This window comes from Parasteatoda tepidariorum, chromosome 4 (genome assembly GCF_982258835.1).
Source record: "Parasteatoda tepidariorum strain Cologne lab strain chromosome 4, Ptep-v5.0, whole genome shotgun sequence".
Lineage (NCBI taxonomy): Eukaryota > Metazoa > Arthropoda > Arachnida > Araneae > Theridiidae > Parasteatoda > Parasteatoda tepidariorum.
In genome coordinates this window covers 39,698,638-39,718,627 of record NC_141758.1, presented here as the reverse complement: position 1 = coordinate 39,718,627, position 19,990 = coordinate 39,698,638, and the positions used below count along the sequence as shown (strand labels likewise).

Here is a 19,990-nt window from a genome sequence, read left to right as displayed (position 1 = left end):
CGTTAAATCTGTCGAGTCGCATAAGTCCTCCATGTTCCCATAACAAATCAATACCTCTAGAGGTACTACAGTGTTTCCCAAACTTATGACTTTTCTGTACCCTCTCTAAATTTTTTATAACGCTGTGTACCACTAAAAAAATGAATGTATTTTTTACTATAAAAAAATTGCACAAAAGTTAAAAATTATAACTGGCGGTTGACACCACTAATTATTAATTGTTACCTCTGCAAAAAATAGTCAATAGAAAAATACCTAATGGTTAATTTTCATGGCTAGTTTTGTTTTTAAAATTTTTTTTTGATATTTTCGTTTGTTGCAAGATATTTTGCATAAGAACGCGTACCGCCACTAAACTGTTCTCGTACCCCTGGGGGTACGCGTACAACACTTTGGGAAACACTGGGGTACTGGATTGGAGATCGATCGTTCTCTGATTCAGGTCAAAATTACGATCTGTGGATGAATTAATGGATGTATGAATGGGTTCGCCCTATAAACGGGTGCGACGTATGGTGTGGCAAAAGAAGAATTCTTGGCCATAGATGGCGCCACTGGAAAACAAGAACAATCGCACCCCTCTGCCTAAACAGGCATACGTCAACAACAACAACCTAAAACTTTGTAACCGGAAAGAGGTTTAACCGGTTCTTTTACGTGGCGCTTGTTTGTGAGTGAGAAAGAAAATCTCAGTCATGTAAAAAGCGGTTTCTTTTGATATAGAACAAGTTTGAGACTATTAAATAATGGGCTGTAAAATCAGTTAATAGTTAAACAATTAGTTAAAAATAAGTTGATCTATAATTAAATTATAAGTTAAAAATAATCAAACAATAAGTTAAAAAGTAAAGTAAAAAATTCATGGTTGTCTAAGAAAGCAGATGAAAAATAGGCAGTTTATTTGATGTTATCATCGTTATTTGAAAACCGTCAACTTTTCATTCGCTTTTTCTAAAAAATTTTATAATACTCGAAACACATTTCAGTATAAACTTTATTTAAATGAATGGAAGCAACATCAACTCGACATTACTATAAGTTACACCCAATATCTAATTTCTTATTTTTTCGAATTCAGAAAAATTTTCCTATTAAATTTATCAAAATTATTTTTATTTTTATTTTAATTAGTCATTAGACCAAACTTTATTCTAGACTAAACAATTAACGAAAAATTGTTATTGTCTGTCAATCGCTCAGCGAGTTAATTGATTTAACATCCCTCAACCTTTACTCTTTCCTTTTTTTTTTCTTCCTTTATTTACGCCATCGATCAGTCTACCCCTCTATGATTCACAGCTCTACTTACGTAAAAAGAATATTTCTACAAAACAAAAAACAACCTAAGAAAACTCGATGTGGGAAAACCGATCACTAAATTGATTATTAGAAATCACTGTTGTAATTTGCAGATTTGAATCATAATTTTTATACTGATCTTTTTTTATAAGTAATTCCTATTTCTTATCATCTTGTTAAAATTCGCTGATTCATCAGTTTTTTTATTTTAAATCACCCGCAGATTAAATAATATCCGTAGATTTATTTTAATACTAATTCAAACTTTAATCACTTTATTTGAATAAGTTGACACCAACTAGTGATTTGATTCAGGATTTAAGTAAGTGATCCCCTTTTCTACGTTAACTTGTTCATTTTATTGAAATACATTTTATAATCCATTTTGCCCAATTCCACCCCTTCGCTTTTAAACTTAACTCAAATTTGTTACACCATACGTAAAAAGAGAATAAAACCGCTTGTAAAAATCTTTTTTAACTACTGCAATCCCGCTTTTCATAACAGCAAAAACTAACAACCTGCATTAGAATAACATTAGAATGCCTGCTTTTTAATTCATAATAGTTCAGGCAATTTCATTTTCAATAACCAAAACAATATGACAGCGATATAAATAGCAATCCACCCCGTCAAGATAAAATATCAATTCGAATAACATCTGTTAATTCATTCTGGCATTCTGTTTTAAACAGATTTGAATAACTTGTCACCAATCGGGATTCAGTGCATGAATTGAGTGACTAATTCTCTGTTTTTATTTTGGATTCAATTCACAAACAGTTGAGCTAGAAACCTGTACATTTTATCCAGTCTAATCTGATAATTAATTTCTTTTGTTTATCTTATAATGATAATAAATTTTCTTTTTTTCTACTTAACCGTAGAATTAAACTCTAATTTGTATTAAATATAAAAAGTGGCAAAAACTGTAACTAAAAATCTTTCAAAAATAGCAGCTAAAATTAAAAAGAAAAAAACCATCAATCAGTAATGATTTCAAACAATAATTTGATTCCTAATTTGATGCAACTATTCTCTATTACTATCTGATTTGATTCCCAAGTTAACTTATTTCATTTAATTGAATCCTTTTGACATACAATTAATGCTTTTTTTTTTTAAATCAATTTTGGCGAAAACTACCCTTTAACCTTAATCTATACATCTATAGGGGAGAGGGGGGCACATGTGAACAGGGGGCACATGTGAACATGGTATGTTTTACCAATATGATTTGAAATAAAAAATCTCGAAAAATTTTCGATTAATGGCAGTACTAGTCCTACCTCTCTGAAAAACTTTCAGAACAATGAGACATTTTGTTGGTCTATTCTGACAATTTCTTTGTATCAGCTGGTGTTGCATATATTATAATCGCTCGCTTCTCCAAGTGAAAGCATAATATAAATCAACTAATAAACTAAAATTAGCTATTGCAGATCATTATATGAACATTCAGGTAAGTTTATGACAATTATTCTTTTTTTTTACTCAATTAAAAGTTCTTTATTTTTCAAGTTAGGTTTAAGAAGGATGATGGGGGCACTTGTGAACAAAACATCTGGGGCAGATGTGAACAGTTCACAAGTGCCCCTACATAGTATTAAGATTATTATCCTCATGATATTATAAGTTTAAAAAATATGTATGCATTTAAAATTATCATTATTTAATTTTCCATAATTAATTTATTAATTTTTCCTTTAAAATTTTTTTTTTTATTAAATGGTTGATCGCGCATCACGCATATTAACTGATACACCTGAGAAAATAGAATTGTTAAAGCTACAAATGAAAAGATAGAAAAAATGAAAAAAAAAAAAAGCATGAAAGAGTATTAGAGAAGAAAGAAAAAGGCCCATTACAACACCCGTGGAACATGAAGTTGCGAAAAACCCAATTACGGAAAAATTATTGTACAGCTGAAAAATTATTTTCTTATTGACAGTACTGTTGTACAATTTAAATTCACATAGTAAGCTACAACCCCCTCAGTATAATGCGTATCTATATCTGTTATATTAAAGATTTTTTTTCTTTGAAATATGATGATTGCTTTGTGTTTTTAATCTTGTTCATATGTGCCCCCAATAGGGGCACATGTGAACAATTGAAGTCATTTTTCTAAAATATTATAAAGTAAAGAAATATTTCATTGAAAAATCTAAAAAAATTCCACAAGACAAAGAAAAGACTATTTAAACATATGGATTTTTTTACTATGAAAAATTTATGATATTTTTCGAAAAGTGAAGAAATAAAAAAATTTGTTCACATGTTCCCCCCTCTCCCCTACATAATAATAAACGCGGCTGTGTGTGTGTGTGTCTGTAATCACAATCTATCGCCCCAGAAGCCTCGCCCAGGCACGAAACTCGGCACATAATTGTGTTTTGACATAATGAAGAAGTATTTTTTTTCTTTTGCAAAAATTTGGATTAGTTTTTTAGTTATCAGTCATTTTGTAAGAAAATCTATGCTTTTTCGTCTTCAAAGAGCCATATTCAAAAAAATATTAAAAAATGCATATACTTTTCTCCACTCTTATAAATGTATGCTAATGCGAACCTTACAATTGAAATATTAATTTTCGACAACTTAAACCAATAATATACGAAGGAATTAATAATTTAATTGTAAGGTTCGCATTAGTTTACATTTATCAAAGTGGAGAAAAGTTCAACTTTTGTGTTAAAAATGTGGCAAACGTAAATAGAACGCTTCGCTTTGATATATTTGTCGCTGTTCATAATTGTTATAATCAGTTTTTCTTCGTCTTTCCACGATCTATTTTTTTTCTTAAGCGAAGACGATAATTTTTGTAGCGATATAGAAATAGAAATTGATACCATAAAAAATTATATAGAAATAGAAATTGATACCATAAAAAATTAATTCGTATTCGTGTTCTTTTCATGTATTTAGCATTTTAGTTTTTTTTTAAGCGTTGTAGCTATATAATATATAAAATAGGAATTTAATTGTTTTTGAAGGAACGATCACACTTACCTTGGATCTCTTTGGTTTTTCTATTCTTTATTTTAGCAGTTTTTATTAAATGTAATTAGTTATTTTCAGAAAGTTTCAGTTTGCAGGTAAGCACTTAGATTTTAGTATTGAAGTTTCATGACTTGCTTTCATAGTAATTGTTGTTCTAAAGTATTCGTTGACTTCTTAAAAACCCGATTACGGACATGGCAAAACCGCCTTCCAAAAAACTTTGTATTTTGTCAAAGAAAAGATATTAAGAGATTCTCAAAGAAGAAGAAGAAGGGCCCAAGAAACGTCTGTGGAACGTCAAAAAAGGATGGAACATGACCGAATTTCGACAAGCAATTCTAGAGCCCAAGAAGTATCAGAGACGTCAAAGAAGATTAGAAGAGGTTTTCAGCTATTGGTGAGAGGTTTTCAGCTATAGCAGCCAATGATGATTTCGAAAGCAACTTTTGGGGTAGACTATACTTGAGGGTGCCCTCGCCAAGTTGCGATCGCGATTGACCGCCAAGCTGGGCGATGTTGAAAACCAATCGTGATTCTGATTAGTCTAGAATTTAGCATTGTTTTTAAATGAATTTTTAAATGTAATTTCAGAGATCCGTTAGTTCTACTTTGGATACCGGCTGGTAAGGTTATTTTTGCTTCTGGTACTAAAAATGAATACTGTCAATAAGATAAATCTAAAGTTTCTGTACGATTTGAATAACAATGGAAAAAAAAACAGTGATTGACTGGTGTCTGAATGACGGTTTAATTAGTAATAGATATAAATGTCCTGTTTGTGGGTTACCACGGCGTTCCGGGCAAACAAGTATGGCGCCAAACATAAGTCGCCAATTTCGCCAAGGGACACCCTCAAGTATATTTTTCCTGTTATATTATAGGTTAGGTTACCATAGATCTTAGGTTACATAGCAAAGTTACATCTTCAAACATCCTCAAGAGCTATAACACATCTGCAGCAGAACTGGATATGAAGACAAAATTGCAGGACAGGAACACTTTAATTGTCCACAAATCTTTAGATTTCCTGCTATGTTTTAAAAAGCTTTATTTGTGAAAACCTTTAGCGTGGCCGACAGCTGGCCGCCTTAAGCGGCTAGTACACAAATAAAACTAACAACCAGCATTGCAATCATGATAAGTATAACACTAAATTGTCTGCTTTTTATTTTAAAACAGTTCAGGCCATTTTATATTAAATAACTAAACAAATAATATGATATCGGTATAAGCAACAATCCCTCACGTCAAGCTAAAATATCGATTCGAATAATATCTACTGATTCCTTCTGACACTGATCTGATTTAAATAACTTGTCTCCAAACGGGATTCAGTTCATCATTTGAGGGATTGATTCTCTGTTTCTATTTTGGATCCAATTCACAAACGTTTGAACACATGTTCATTCACAAACATGTTCAATCCAATGTGATAATTTAATTTTCCTAACATTTCAGTTCATCATTTGAGTGATTGATTCTCTGTTTTTATTTTGGATTCAATTCACAAACATTTGAACACATGTTCCTTCACAAACATGTTCAATCCAATGTGATAATTTAATTTTCCTAACATTTCAGTTCATCATTTGAGTGATTGATTCCCTGTTTTTATTTTGAATTCAATTCACAATTTTCCTAATATTTCAGTTCATCATTTGAGTGATTGATTCTCTGTTTTTATTTTGGATTCAATTCACAAACATTTGAACATATGCTCCTTCACAAACATGTTCAATCCAATGTGATAATTTAATTTTCCTAACATTTCAGTTCATCATTTGAGCGATTGATTCTCTGTTTTTATTTTGAATTCAATTCACAATTTTCCTAACATTTCAGTTCATCATTTGAGTGATTGATTCTCTGTTTTTATTTTGGATTCAATTCACAAACATTTGAACACATGTTCCTTCACAAACATGTTCAATCCAATGTGATAATTTAATTTTCCTAACATTTCAGTTCATCATTTGAGTGATTGATTCTCTGTTTTTATTTTGAATTCAATTCACAATTTTCCTAACATTTCAGTTCATCATTTGAGTGATTGATTCTCTGTTTTTATTTTGGATTCAATTCACAAACATTTGAACACATATTCCTTCACAAACATATTCAATCCAACGTTATAATTTAATTTTCCTAACATTTCAGTTCATCATTTGAGTGATTGATTCTCTGTTTTTATTTTGGATTCAATTCACAAACATTTGAACACATGTTCCTTCACAAACATGGTCAATCCAATGTGATAATTTAATTTTCCTAACATTTCAGTTCATCATTTGAGTGATTGATTCTCTGTTTTTATTTTGGATTCAATTCACAAACATTTGAACACATGTTCCTTCACAAACATGTTCAATCCAATGTGATAATTTAATTTTCCTAACATTTCAGTTCATCATTTGAGTGATTGATTCTCTGTTTTTATTTTGAATTCAATTCACAATTTACATTTCAGTTCATCATTTGAGTGATTGATTCTCTGTTTTTACTTTGGATTCAATTCACAAACATTTAAACACATGTTAAATTCACAAACATGTTCAATCCAATGTGATAATTTAATTTTCCTAACTGCTTACTATTTTACTGTAGAATAAAACTCAAATTTGTATTAGTAAGTATAAAGAGAACAAAACTATACGTAACAATCTTTTAACAATAGCAGTTAAAATTAAAAAATAACCATGAATCCGTTACGATTTCAATCAATAATTTGATTCCCAATTCGATGCATCGATTCTCTGCTTCTATCTGTGATTTGATTCGCAATTTAACTTGCTCACTTTATTCAGTTCTTTTTCATATACTTCCTAATGCTCTTTTTTTTTATCCCTTTTGCCCTTTTAACCTTAAGACCAAACTTTAATTTGTTACATCAAGCATAAAAAGCCAATTGTAAGAATCTTTTAACAGACTCCGCGTTTCACAACAGCTAAAACCAACAATCAACATTTAAAAATTATGGCGCTAATAACATCACAAAGCTTGCTTTTTATTTCGCGGCGATCCAAGCAATTCAATAAATAAACAGATAACATGACAGCGATATAAACATCAATCAACCGCATCGAATTAAAATATCTAAACTATTAATAAATCTCAGACATAAATGTTTCCTTAAAATAAACACCCGATTTCTTAAAAATCGGGTGAATACCCCTATTCTCCTACATTGTATATCCTTATTGAAGAGATGACGGCAATTTTATCGAATCCATATAACTCCCAGTTTCTTTAAACGTGCAAATGTTTAGAATTCCGAACATTGGGGTCAGAGGGTAAAAGTGCTCAATAAACCTCTTTGTTCTTTTTTTCTTTCTAAAAAGCCTTGCTCCTTAATGGCTCTTAAATAATGAAGAAATAAAACAAGAAACAAGCTTAAATAAAAATTTGTCCACTTTATTCTATCGCTTGTAAAAGTGAGGCCATGAAAGATTTGTAGATTTCACTTTTGTTAGTTTATTTGGTCTATATAAACGAATTTTTTAAATGGAGTTGTGAAATCGGAATAAGAACGTGTGCCTAAAATATAGTTTTTCTTCCTCATTTTTATTTTTTATTTACATATGAATGTGCAGGGGCGGATCCAGAAATTTTTCCTGAGGGGGGGGGGTCATAGACTCAGATCCCCCCCCCACTATTAATTTTTTCATAAAAAAGAATTTTTTTAAATATTTTTTTAAAAAAAAACTGGGGTTTTTAATGCAAGTCTTCTCATTTATTTTTTTCATAATAAATAATACATAAATAATTCAAGTATTCAAAATATTTAAATAATAAAGCGAAAAAAATCGATTAGATGAAAAAAAAAATTTCCGACCTACCTAGGTGTATATGCCCCTTAAATAATTTTTTAAATATTTTATTTCTTTTGTAAACTTTTAAAAAAAACTATTATTTTTATTATTTTTTCAATTTGGGGGGGGGGGTCAAGACCCCTATGACCCCCCCCCCCACGCTGGATCCGCCACTGTGAATATGGTGGTTCATTTTTTTTTAGTTTCAATTATAATTATGTGATTAGGTGTTTTGTAGTTTTAAGCAACATGGAGCAGTAATTTTCTGAGATTTTGAATCATTATGAGGTAACAGTTTTTAACTTTTGGAGTAATTCGAGAAAATGATTTGATGAATTTGAGGCCATTTGCATAAACTATTTTTATTTTATTTAGAATTCCAGAGCTTCGGGAGAAGATATTATCAAAATTATTCAGGAGCGTGATTGGTTAAAAACACCATGGTTACCAGAAAGGCTGTTAGATATGAGGAATTCAAGAGACTTGTAAAACACTTGTTTGGGAAACAACACAAAGGAATAGTTTAATATAAATTGTTGCCTTTAGAAAAAATCTGGATTATCATCATATTGCTCCGAAAACTTCTATAGTACTTCAAAATTAATTTTTTAAAGCTCTACAACTAATTTTCCCATGATGTAAAATTAAATTTATCAGCTATATTAGCAATTCCAAGATGTTTTTGGAGAAATTTTGAGAAACTCATCTGATTTGGAGCAAATTCATTATAGAGTGAATCGAAATAGCGTTGAAACTGGTGAAACATTATTTTTTAAAAATACCTTATTTTAAGGTTAGGATAACCTTACCTTTCACTTACAAGTGAAAAAAAAAAACTAAAAATCACGAAAGATCAAATTTTGTGCTATAGCATTACAGCAAATTGTGAAACGAATGAATTTTGTTTCATTACATTTCACTTATAAGTGGAAAGAAATTGAAAATCACGAAAGATCAAATTTTGTGATTTAGAATTACAGCAAATTGTGAAACGAATGAATTTTGTTTCGTTACCTTTCACTTACAAGTGGAAAGAAATTGAAAATCACGAAAAATAAAATTTTGTGATTTAGAATTACAGCAAATTGTGAAACGAATGAATTTTGTTTTGTTACCTTTCACTTAAAATGGAAATAAAAATTTAAAATTCAAAATTGCGCAAGATCAAATTTCGTGCTTTAGAATTACAGCAAATCGTGAAAGAAATTAAATTTGTTTCTTTACCTTTGACTGAAAGTAGAAATAAATTTAAAATTCTAAATCACGCACGATCAAATTTTGTGTTGCAGAATTACAGCATATTGTGAAACGAATAAATTTTGTTTCGTTACCTTTCACTTACAAGTGAAAAAAAATTTTAAATCACGTAAGATCAAATTTTGTGCATTAAAATTACAGCATATTGTGAAACGAATAAATTTTGCTTCGTTACCTTTCACTTTAAGTGAAAAAAAAATTTATAATTCAGAATCATGCAAGATCAAATTTTGTGCTTTAGAATTACAGGCTGAAAGGCGCTGAAAAGCATTGAATGAGATACGGCAGTGATCTTCATCCTCCTTCAGCGTCGGAAGAATTTGAATGAATGGACACCACACATGTATTCAGAGGCCACAGAACGCTGTTCCAAGTGGCCACTTCTCTCATGACGTCAAAAATACATACCGTACACATCATTTTTTCTTCTTCTTTTTTTATTTCATGTAGTGGATTTGTCAGCTTACCAACATTTGGCGAGGTATCCTTCCAATTATTTCAAATTTATTGAAATTTTTTTTCTCTAATCTAGATCAGTGAAGTAAAGGTTAGCGTAACCTAATACTTAACGTATATGAATAATTTATACAAATCCCAGTAGGAAGAAACAGTTATTATGTTGGAGTTTAACGCTTCGACGCATAATTTTTATTAAACATATTTTTCTTATTTTTTTATTATTTAATATTAATTTAGGTCAAAATAAGTGAAAAATACTATATTTAGCATTTTAATAATTTATGGTAGTAAAATACAGCAAGAAATAAAACACAGGTGTTTTTTTCTCGGTTAAAGGTTAACGATAATGTCATTGAAAACACGGCTCACTTCCAAATTATAATTTTTTAAATTTGAAGTTATTTAAATCTAAAAGAAACAGTTATTCACCATTGAAATTTCTTTAATTTACAAATTAAAATTATCATTATTGATAATTTTTTTAAAAAATGAATAATAAAAAAATTTTTTTTTTAAAAACTTTTTTTTTTGGATTTTATAATTTAGTAAAAATATAATTTCGATAATTAAACGGATATTTTAATAACTATTGGACGGCTTTTATAATTAAAAAATACGAAAAATTATTTTTGCTTGTAATTAGAGCGTTAGAGGCATTGGTATCCCATCTGCTTCAAAGGGTTAAGGAAAATCTCAGGTTAATAGTGGTAAATTTTAAGTATAACTATAATTTCTGATAATAAAACTCAAAACAATATTTAAATATATGCTCCTGAAAACTTATTAGTAGTAAATTAGTAGTAACAAGGTGACAAAGTACGTGGTAATTTATAAAAGCATAAGCAAAAAAATAAGAAAACGGTAAATTTTTTCCGACTACGATAAAATTTTCTGACAGTCCCTATGCAGTGAAACCTGTGTAAAGGTCAACTTAGATAGGTGGTCAACTAATAGAAGAGATGTGTCATTGTATTCTATCATTTCTTATAACATTTCATTCCTATCTATATATACATCAAGTTATCAATATATTTCTAATACAGTACTAATTAAATTAAAATAAAAAAAGCACTTATATTTTGACATGACTTTAAAATTTTAATCAGCAAATTTACCCACTTCTTAAAAAATGAGATTAATTACTAAAATGAATCATAATTTGCCTTATAAATTTAATGTTAACCTTACTAGCTTAAAAACCTTTAGAAGTTTTCCAATTTGATCAACTTACAAAATGATTTAAGTTAGATTTTGGTACTATTTTACCAATTCAGTGCAATTCTCATGCAGCATAGAAAAATTGCCTAACAAAGTTTTTTCTGGTCAACTTATCGAGTATTTAGAAGAGCATTCAATATTATTTTAAAAAAAAAACTTGATTTATTTCAGTGGTCAACATACAACATAGACAGGTGGTCAGGTTACAAAAAGTTTGCACTCTTTTATTACATAGTATATATCTTTTATTACATAGTCGGTTCTTGCAAAGAGGTCGACTTAGGCAAATACTTAACTTACAAGGATTGTCACCTTGAGTGGTTTCCCAGTATATAGCTATAACTTTTTCGTTAATTATAATAACTACTATACCATTTATTGAATTTGGCTACAAAGTGATAAGTTACTGAAAAACATTCTATAAAAAATAGTAGAAAAATCTCCCGACAGACACCTTACTATATTAAAAGATATATGTAAAAAAATTCTACTTCTACCATATTAACTTATGGAGAGTTAAAATAACGATATTTTATTATTTATCAATTCTATGAATTTAAATACAATCCTATGGTAACCTAAGCCATTTTGCTTTATAAATTTCAGATGCCGATTTGAGCAATATGCTATCAGTTACTTGTTTTAGTGTTTTGGAACACTTATTTAAATATTGTGTGGATTTTAAAGGTATCTATATACCAAAAGGTATATATATATATACTAATAGGTATTTATATACCAGAGATATATATACCAAAATATACGGTACTTAAATCATTCATTTGGTAATTGTTCCGTTCATATAATAACGATTTACCAGAAATTCTGTTTTTTAAAATTCTAGTTATTATTACCACACATTTAGTAAAAAATACAAAGCTAGAAAATAAATTTCACAAAATAAATTATTTGTATGCCATTCTCTAAGGTATCATCATATAATAAGTAAATTTTACCACATTTATCAAATTTTATCACATATTATAAAACCATATTTTATTATTAATTTTTCCGAAACTGTTACCAAAACGTTTTGGTAAATCAACGAATTTTTTGATATTCCCAGAAACACGGTAAATGTTACCATATTCTGGTAGTTTTGACCATACTTTTTTTCTCAGAGTATAAACTGATATTTTGATAAATCATGTGCAGTACTAATCTTACTAATAACGATTACATTTTTATTTGAGCACGTAATAATAATTTCTATATTCTGTTATTTTATAGATAAAAACATTTACTACAGTAATTATCGAAATGTATGTACTCCCAAATCTTTTCAGGAGTTTCCAAACGTTTAATTTTCGATAAAATGGAAATTTTGCATTACTTAAAATGAAGAAGCAAGATAAAAATGATCAAAATTTGCGCCAAACATTCAAATATTTATTAAATTTACAACCCTAGATAGTCCGCCTTTACTACGTAAGACAGCTTTAAGCCTCTCGTAAAAATTAAACAAAGAACATTCAATACACGAAATGAAAATAAAGTTAAAAAAAAAAAATCCCCGGCAAACTTCTGAATCCACATACTTGAAAATGTCCATAATCAAAGTGAAGATCCGTTTTAAAAGAAGGTCTTCTGTTAGGAAGCCATCTTTGCTCACATCTTATTGAATAGTTCCTCGGCATTTTGTGTAATGCTATTGAAGGAAGAAAAGCAGCAACTAACAATGGCGTAATTCATTGATAAATCTTTAAATGATCTAAAATGTTTGTTCCTTTCGTTTTGATTGTTTATTTTACTTTGATTTAATTTTGAAAGAATATACACAATTTCGACACTTATGTTACAGCGAAAGTGGTTTAAAAAATAAAATCTGAATATTCTTAAAATATTCTTCTTCTTTTTTTTTCATTTGAAATAAAACAATTTTGAAAGTAAGAATGTAGAAATTTTTAATTCTATCATTAATTGAAAGTAAGAACAAATAAGGACTTCATTGACAAATCTTTTAATGATCTAAAACTTTTCTAACCTTTCTTCCAAAGTTTCCAAATATGTTCTTCCAAAGTTTTATGGTTTATGTTACTTTAATCTAATTTTAGAAGAATATGCACGATTTCGCTAATTATGTTAATGCAAGTTCTTACGTAATTTAAAGAGTGTTAGTTTTTTTTAAATATTATCTCTAATTTTTTTCTTTTCAAATAAAGGAATTTAAAATTAGAAAGAATAAAAGAATTTTTAAACAAACAGTAAGAGCAAACAATGACGTAATTCATTGGCGAATTTCAATAATAACTTAAACTTTCAAACCACTTAACACTCGTTTTTCTCATTATCATTGTTTATTTTATTTTAAATTTTAAATTTATGAAAAAATGTATTTAATTTTGATACGTATATTTTAAGAAATTTCAGACTCCTTTTAAAAAATAACTTGTTAATTTTTTTTGTCCTTTATTTTGTACCATTTGAAGCTAAAGAATTTTGAAAGAAAGAATGAAAGAATTTTTAAGCAACAATGGCGCAACCAATTGAAAATTTTCAAAAAAGTCTTAAACTTTTTGAGCCTTTTAATATTTGTATTTTTCTTTTTGATTGCTTATTTAAGTTCTGAATTTTCTTTTATTATTATTTTTTTTTTAAATTTCGGAAGAATATGAGTAGGAAGAATTACAAGAAGTAAAAACAAAAACACTAACGAAATTTGACAAAATGCAGCAGAAGATGTAATAAACATCAAAGCACGTTTAATTGGAGGTTGAAAATTGAAGGGCGTTTCAAGCAATCATCTTTCAATAGCGTTTTTTCCCCCTCGCTTAAATATTAATTTGCAATCTATGCGAATATTTTTTTCTTGTTTTCTTATTTGATAAGGATTCTAAAAATCCTTATTTACAGAACATCATGCATGATTTAAATTTTTCTTTTATAAAATATCTTCGTGGTTATAAATGGCTGTTATTCTAAGTTTGGAATTTTTATTCCCTTCGGCTCTAATTGAGGATCAACGGGCGGCATTCATTGAGGACGTTAGGGGCAAAAGGGGGTTGCTAATTTTATTTCCATATTTCTTTTCTTTTACAAACAACTGTTCTTGTGAGATGTAGTGGCCACTTCAAGGAAAATCAAACATTCCCCGAGTGTTTAAACATGTGTGAAGGAAAGGTGAAATCTGTCAACAAATGAGAACTGGAGCGCCTTTTTTTTAAAAATTCTATATTCTTCCAATCACACTTGAACTCTTCTTTATTTTAATACAGCAGACGATCATCATATATGAAAAAGAACTAACTGTTTTTTTTTTAAGAAAAAAAAATCGTTTTCACTTTATTTGAATATTCAACTTGCCATTCCATACTCTGACAAGTATAAAAAAATTAGCCGCAGTAAAATTAAACATTTATAGCTAAATATTTCTCACGAATTATCAATTTTGATTAAAATTCTAATCTGAGTTACAGACTAATTCCAAGGAATCTAATCCGTAACATCTTGTCAAAAATGTAACCGTCGTACGTTATAGTGTTTGCTTTAATGCTTTAACTAGGCTTTATTATCTTGAAATATTTACTTCAGTATCAATAAAAAAAAACAGCTTTTCTTTGAAAGATCCTATTTTTTTTCTAACTAAATTGCTGACATTCCATATTTAATGTCCAAAAGCGGAACGTTAATTATTTGTTGAAACTTAAAAATTGCTTGACTATGTCGTTTGAATCTTAAAAGAATTGAAACTCTTATTCGCGATCGCAACGCTCGAGTACGCCGTCTAGCGGGAGCCTGTAAATATCGGACATTAATTTATCACGTTTTCATTTAGTTCCATCAAAGTCATTGACTGAATCAGACGCCATTTTTTAGCAGCAAATAGGAAACAAAATTTCCCTAAGGAAAAGGCCGAAGAACTTGAAAAAAATCTCCAGAATATTAGTAAATCTTTCAGGAACAGAACACGCCAAACATTTGAAGAAAAATTCTTCAATAATTTTTAATTTCTATTATCAACAAACTTGCAACTGATGACTTCCGATTTCGGATACTGTTACAGATGTGTGAATTAAGGTAAAATGCATTTCTTCTGTCTTCAATTCATTACGAATTAAAGTGAAAACAACATTGCTTTCGTCATTCCAGTGAATAAATATGAATTCAGAACATACAGAATTGTAATAGTTATAGAATAGTATATATTTCTGTATCCATATAATTCGGAAAACAACAATAAAGAATTATCCAAGTTACTTGAAATAGTGCCATTTCTGCTGATTCTTAATTAATTTAAATCGTTTTCTTGGTAAGTTTTTTTTAATTTTGAAAGAATAAGTTCAACTAGAATTCAGCTATTCTGTTTTTAGCTACATATTCAAATTCATATCAATTATAAAATTTTGCTGTGTAGTATGTTATCTAAAAGTAATGAAGGTATAAACTATGTATCTATTATTTGAGAATAAAGTTTTCAAACAAGGAACTTATCATTTTGGAATTTTCCGGGAATCATAAATCAGGTAAGTGCAATGATTTTTACAATAAAAAATTTGCTTGTAAATATTTTTTTTTCATTTGATGATGGTTCTCTACACTACAGAATGGGTTTTTACGTCTGATTAAGAACTATAAGAATAATAAAAAAAGAAACAATATGAAAGTTTTTATTTCAATGTAAAGAATTCTTAAAATCGTTTTTTTATCCTAAGAATTCTTTATTTTCCGTTTTTCAGTTTATAATTTTTTGATTAAAATTGTTCTCAAAATACTTTTGAAAAATTAAATGGTATAACATTATGTGTTTATGTATACTTCTTGTATATTCCAATGTTTGAAATAATATGATTCAGGAAAGTATGGAATAAAAATTCGGTACTAACGTATTAACGCCACCGCCGCTACAGATTTGGCGGTTTTTAAGAGCCGCCAATCTACACTTAAAATTTTTGCGACAATTCATAAAATAAAACACTTTATTTAAAATCAAAATAGTTAATCGGATTTCGGTGGAAAATGAGCCGATATAGAGTTTAGCATAGATTCAAAACAATCATATCGCCATATGAACTCTGATGAATAAGATTCCAAATGAAATAACATTTCCAAAACGTACGTTTACCAAGATAAAGTTTTATGTTGTGGGAATTGGTACATTTTCGTTTTTTCGGTAAAATATTTCCCTCCTGAAAAAATAAAATTGCATCTTGTTTTGTTTTTGGCAAATCCCAAAGACGAATATTCGTAGCACTAAAAATGGCGACAAAAAAGAATTGTCTTTTTTTTTTGTTTTTGTTTCGTCAACATTCTTTATTTTACGTTTCTTAGTTTCTAAATAATGATTTTTATTGAAACTTGAAATTTTTTGATAAAAATTGTTGTCAAAAAACGTTGTTTACAAAATTAAATTTCATAAAATTATGAGGCTTATGTATACTTTTTGTTCATTTTAATTTTTGAACTAATATGATTCTTAAAACTATAGAATGTAAAGTTTAAATGGGCCTTTCATGTTATATCATTAAATTTAGTAATACTATTTCTCGGGCATTAGGTTTTAACTCTTATAAGAATATACATATTTTTTTCTGTTAATGTACAAATATTTTTCCGATGTGTTTTGGATGTTCCTTCTCTAATAAAAAGAGATACCATTTTGTTTTCGGTTGTATAAGAAAGAAGATCAAGCATTTTTCTTTTTTAAATTTAATAAGCCACATTAAAGAAGGAACGTTGCAATGCTACACGCTACATTAACGACGTCTCCAGAGTAACTGAATGACGGTTCATATAGAAATCGCAGGTAAGCGTCTCATACAACAACGCCCCCTATAGTTCGTTGCGATCGCGAATTGGTGCTGAAGAAATGTATTTTAAATAGAACAGAAATATTACTTATATACTTCAGTTATCAATTTTTTTATTGGCAACGAATCATTTCCTGACTATTTAGTATTTCACTAGTTCTTTTAAAGTTGAATAGAAAAATAAAATCTAAATTCAAATCTACATAGAATACTTAAGTCTGTTTCATGTTTTGCTTCCCGGGAAAAAGTTCTTTTTTCTTTCTTTCGTTATTTTTTCTTTCTATTTTTAATAAAATCAATTGTCTATGCTTATATTTTTAATAATTCAAAATTTTTTAAATGGCTTTTTAAAGTTTATAATAGAAAATAATTAAAAGAAATTTGACATTTATTTTGATTTTTATTGAATTTTATTTGTTTTTATTTACATTTATTTTAGTTTTATTGACATTTATTTCAGCTTTTATTGACATTTATTTGAGTTTTTATTGAGAAATATTTTATCGAAATTTATTTAAAAAAAATAAAACTCGTATTTTCATTAAAATTCTTTTTTTTTCTAAATTTTATTCCGAAACATAGTAACTAAATTTTCATAAGATCAATCTTTCAGCTCGCTTCATCAAAAAATAATAAAAAAATAAATAATTAAAATAAAAAAGTAGAAATATAATTTAAAATAAACGGCAAGGGTAAAAACATTTCCAAAGAAAAATCACCAAACAAAAACTTAAATACTATTGAAATGAGAAAAATACATAGCAAATATGGTACAGTAGGGAACCGATTATCCGGAACGATCGGGACCATCGATATTCCGGACAACTGATTTTTCCGGTTTTCTGAATCGCTACAAAAAGCCGTTTTTTTATTGTTAAACCCAACTAAAAAAAAAATTGGAAATAATCTTAAAAAGAAGAAAAAACGATGAAGTAATACACTAATGATTATTTCCAAAATGATGGTAAGGTAAACATCTTTAAAAAAAGAACGAAAAATCCAAAAATCTTATGAGGAAAAAAAATTTTTTTTTTTTTAAATGGTGGGAAAATTTATCGAACTTCGTTCCGGTTTTTTGGTTTTTCGGTTTTCGGATTTCTGGATAACGGGTTCTGTACTGTATCAAAAAAGTTAACAAAAGTAGTAAATAAAATTATTAATTCTGGTAAAATTACCAGATTGTATGGCAATGGCATTTCTGGTACAAAAAAAACAGCATAATTCTGGTTAATAAAACCAAAATGTAAGATATTTAAACTATTAATTTGGTATTTTTTCCGTTCAACAAGTAACGGTTTATCAGAAATTCTAGTTTTCAAAACTAGTTTTTACTGCCACACAGTACGTCAGAAATACAAAACTAAAAAAGCAAATTTAACCGAATAAATAGTTTTTATGTCATGCTCTAAGGTATCATGATGAATTACCTAATTTTATCACATTTATCAAATTTATCACTTATTATAAAACCATGTTTTACTGTTAATTGTACAAAAATTACCAAGCTTTTTGGCGTTCCAATAAAGTCAAAAGCACAGTAAATTTGACCATACTCTGGTAGTTTCGACAATACTTTTTATTCTCTCATTGAAAAATGTTCGATCGCAACTCCCGGCGAAGCGTTAAGTGTTCCATACTTAAAAAAATCGGGGTAATATTTTCTGGTTCAATGATACGAGCCAAGAAAATATATTTTTTTATTCCTGTGACATTTTCCTTCCAACCGTACAAAATGTTGGCGATTTTGTGACGAAACCATCTTCACGTGCATAGCACGTCTTACTGGCGCGTGCAACTAAAATAAAATGAATGAAAACGCATTTTTTTATTTTCCGTTTTTTTAATTATATTTTGTTTATTTACTTTAACTATCAACATCACGTCGTTTAAAATTTATTTCCTAGAACATATTGTGGCAAATAAGGAAGTCCGGTTATGATTATGTGTTCCACTTACAAGTCGATAAATAAATTAATTACTTGCGATTTAATAATTTAAATATTACTATCAAATTAATGACAGAAGTACTAACTTAAAGAATATTTTATTATAATACAAAAATATATTATAAAAATAAAATGATAAAGTAGTAGTAAGAAAAAAGTTGCTTGTTATGGAAATTTCCCGCTAATATTAGCTGTTACATTAACTATACTTTTAAATGCACTTAACATATAAGAAATATGAAGATTAGATTAAGTAGCTTAATAGCATTTAAATTTGGAACAGTAATGTAACTCATACTTTTTATTCATCAAATGTAATGTTTTTTTTTTACTGTGTAGTGTCAATTATTATTTATTAACTAAAATAATAAATATTTTTAAAAACGCTCAAAGCTCATTTATTATTATGTTTAAACTTTTGGAAAAATTTATAAGGTATAATTTTTCAATACAGAGGGGCTCAAAATTAATCTTTCCAACTTAATCACAATTCTGCTATTAAAAATCAAAATATGCGGTATTTGAACCATTGATTTGCTAGTTTTTCCATTCATATGGCCATGGTTTACCGGAAATTCTGATTTTCAAGATTCCTGCTTTTATTACCACACATTTAGTAAAAGATACAAAACTGCAGGGTAATTTTAACCGAATAAATAAATTTTATGCCATGCTCCAAAGTTTCATAATAAAATTGCCAAATTTTACCACACTTACCAATTTTTATCACTTATTATAAAACCATATTTTATTTTTAATTTTATCAAAATCCTCACCAAAGCACTTCGGTAAAAATTACCGAGTTTTTTGTTGTTCTCATAGATCCAGAAACGCGATAAATGTAACCATATTCTGATAGTTTTGACCATATTTTTTTTTCTCAGTGCACATAAGTTCAGCAGTAGAAACCTCTTTATCAGTCTGTAACACCATGGAAAAGTTTTAAAACTTATCTGCAGATGGTGTGATGGAAAATATTTACATCTAACTGTTGCACTATGTAGACTAATAAGTTTTAAAAAAGAATGCCTAATACTGCAATACATAATAAATAAATTCATAAATACACAATGCAATAGGCTGTATTATGAACACGTACGTAAAAATAATTAATTAAAAATTAATTAGAGAAGATAACATAATTTATGAAAAAGAAGAAAAGGCGTTCGAAATTTAATCGTTGTTTGAAAGTTTATTAATACAGAAAAAAGAGAAATTAAGTTTTACTTCACGTTCTAATTAAGAAGATGTT

General features: G+C 28.3%; 1 protein-coding gene across 1 annotated transcript in view; it reads right to left on the bottom strand.

Annotated features, from left to right (window-relative positions):
- The window catches only part of LOC107448655 (BMP-binding endothelial regulator protein), a 159,410-nt gene that overhangs the window by 58,052 nt on the left and 81,368 nt on the right, over positions 1-19,990 (bottom strand). The window lies entirely within an intron of this gene.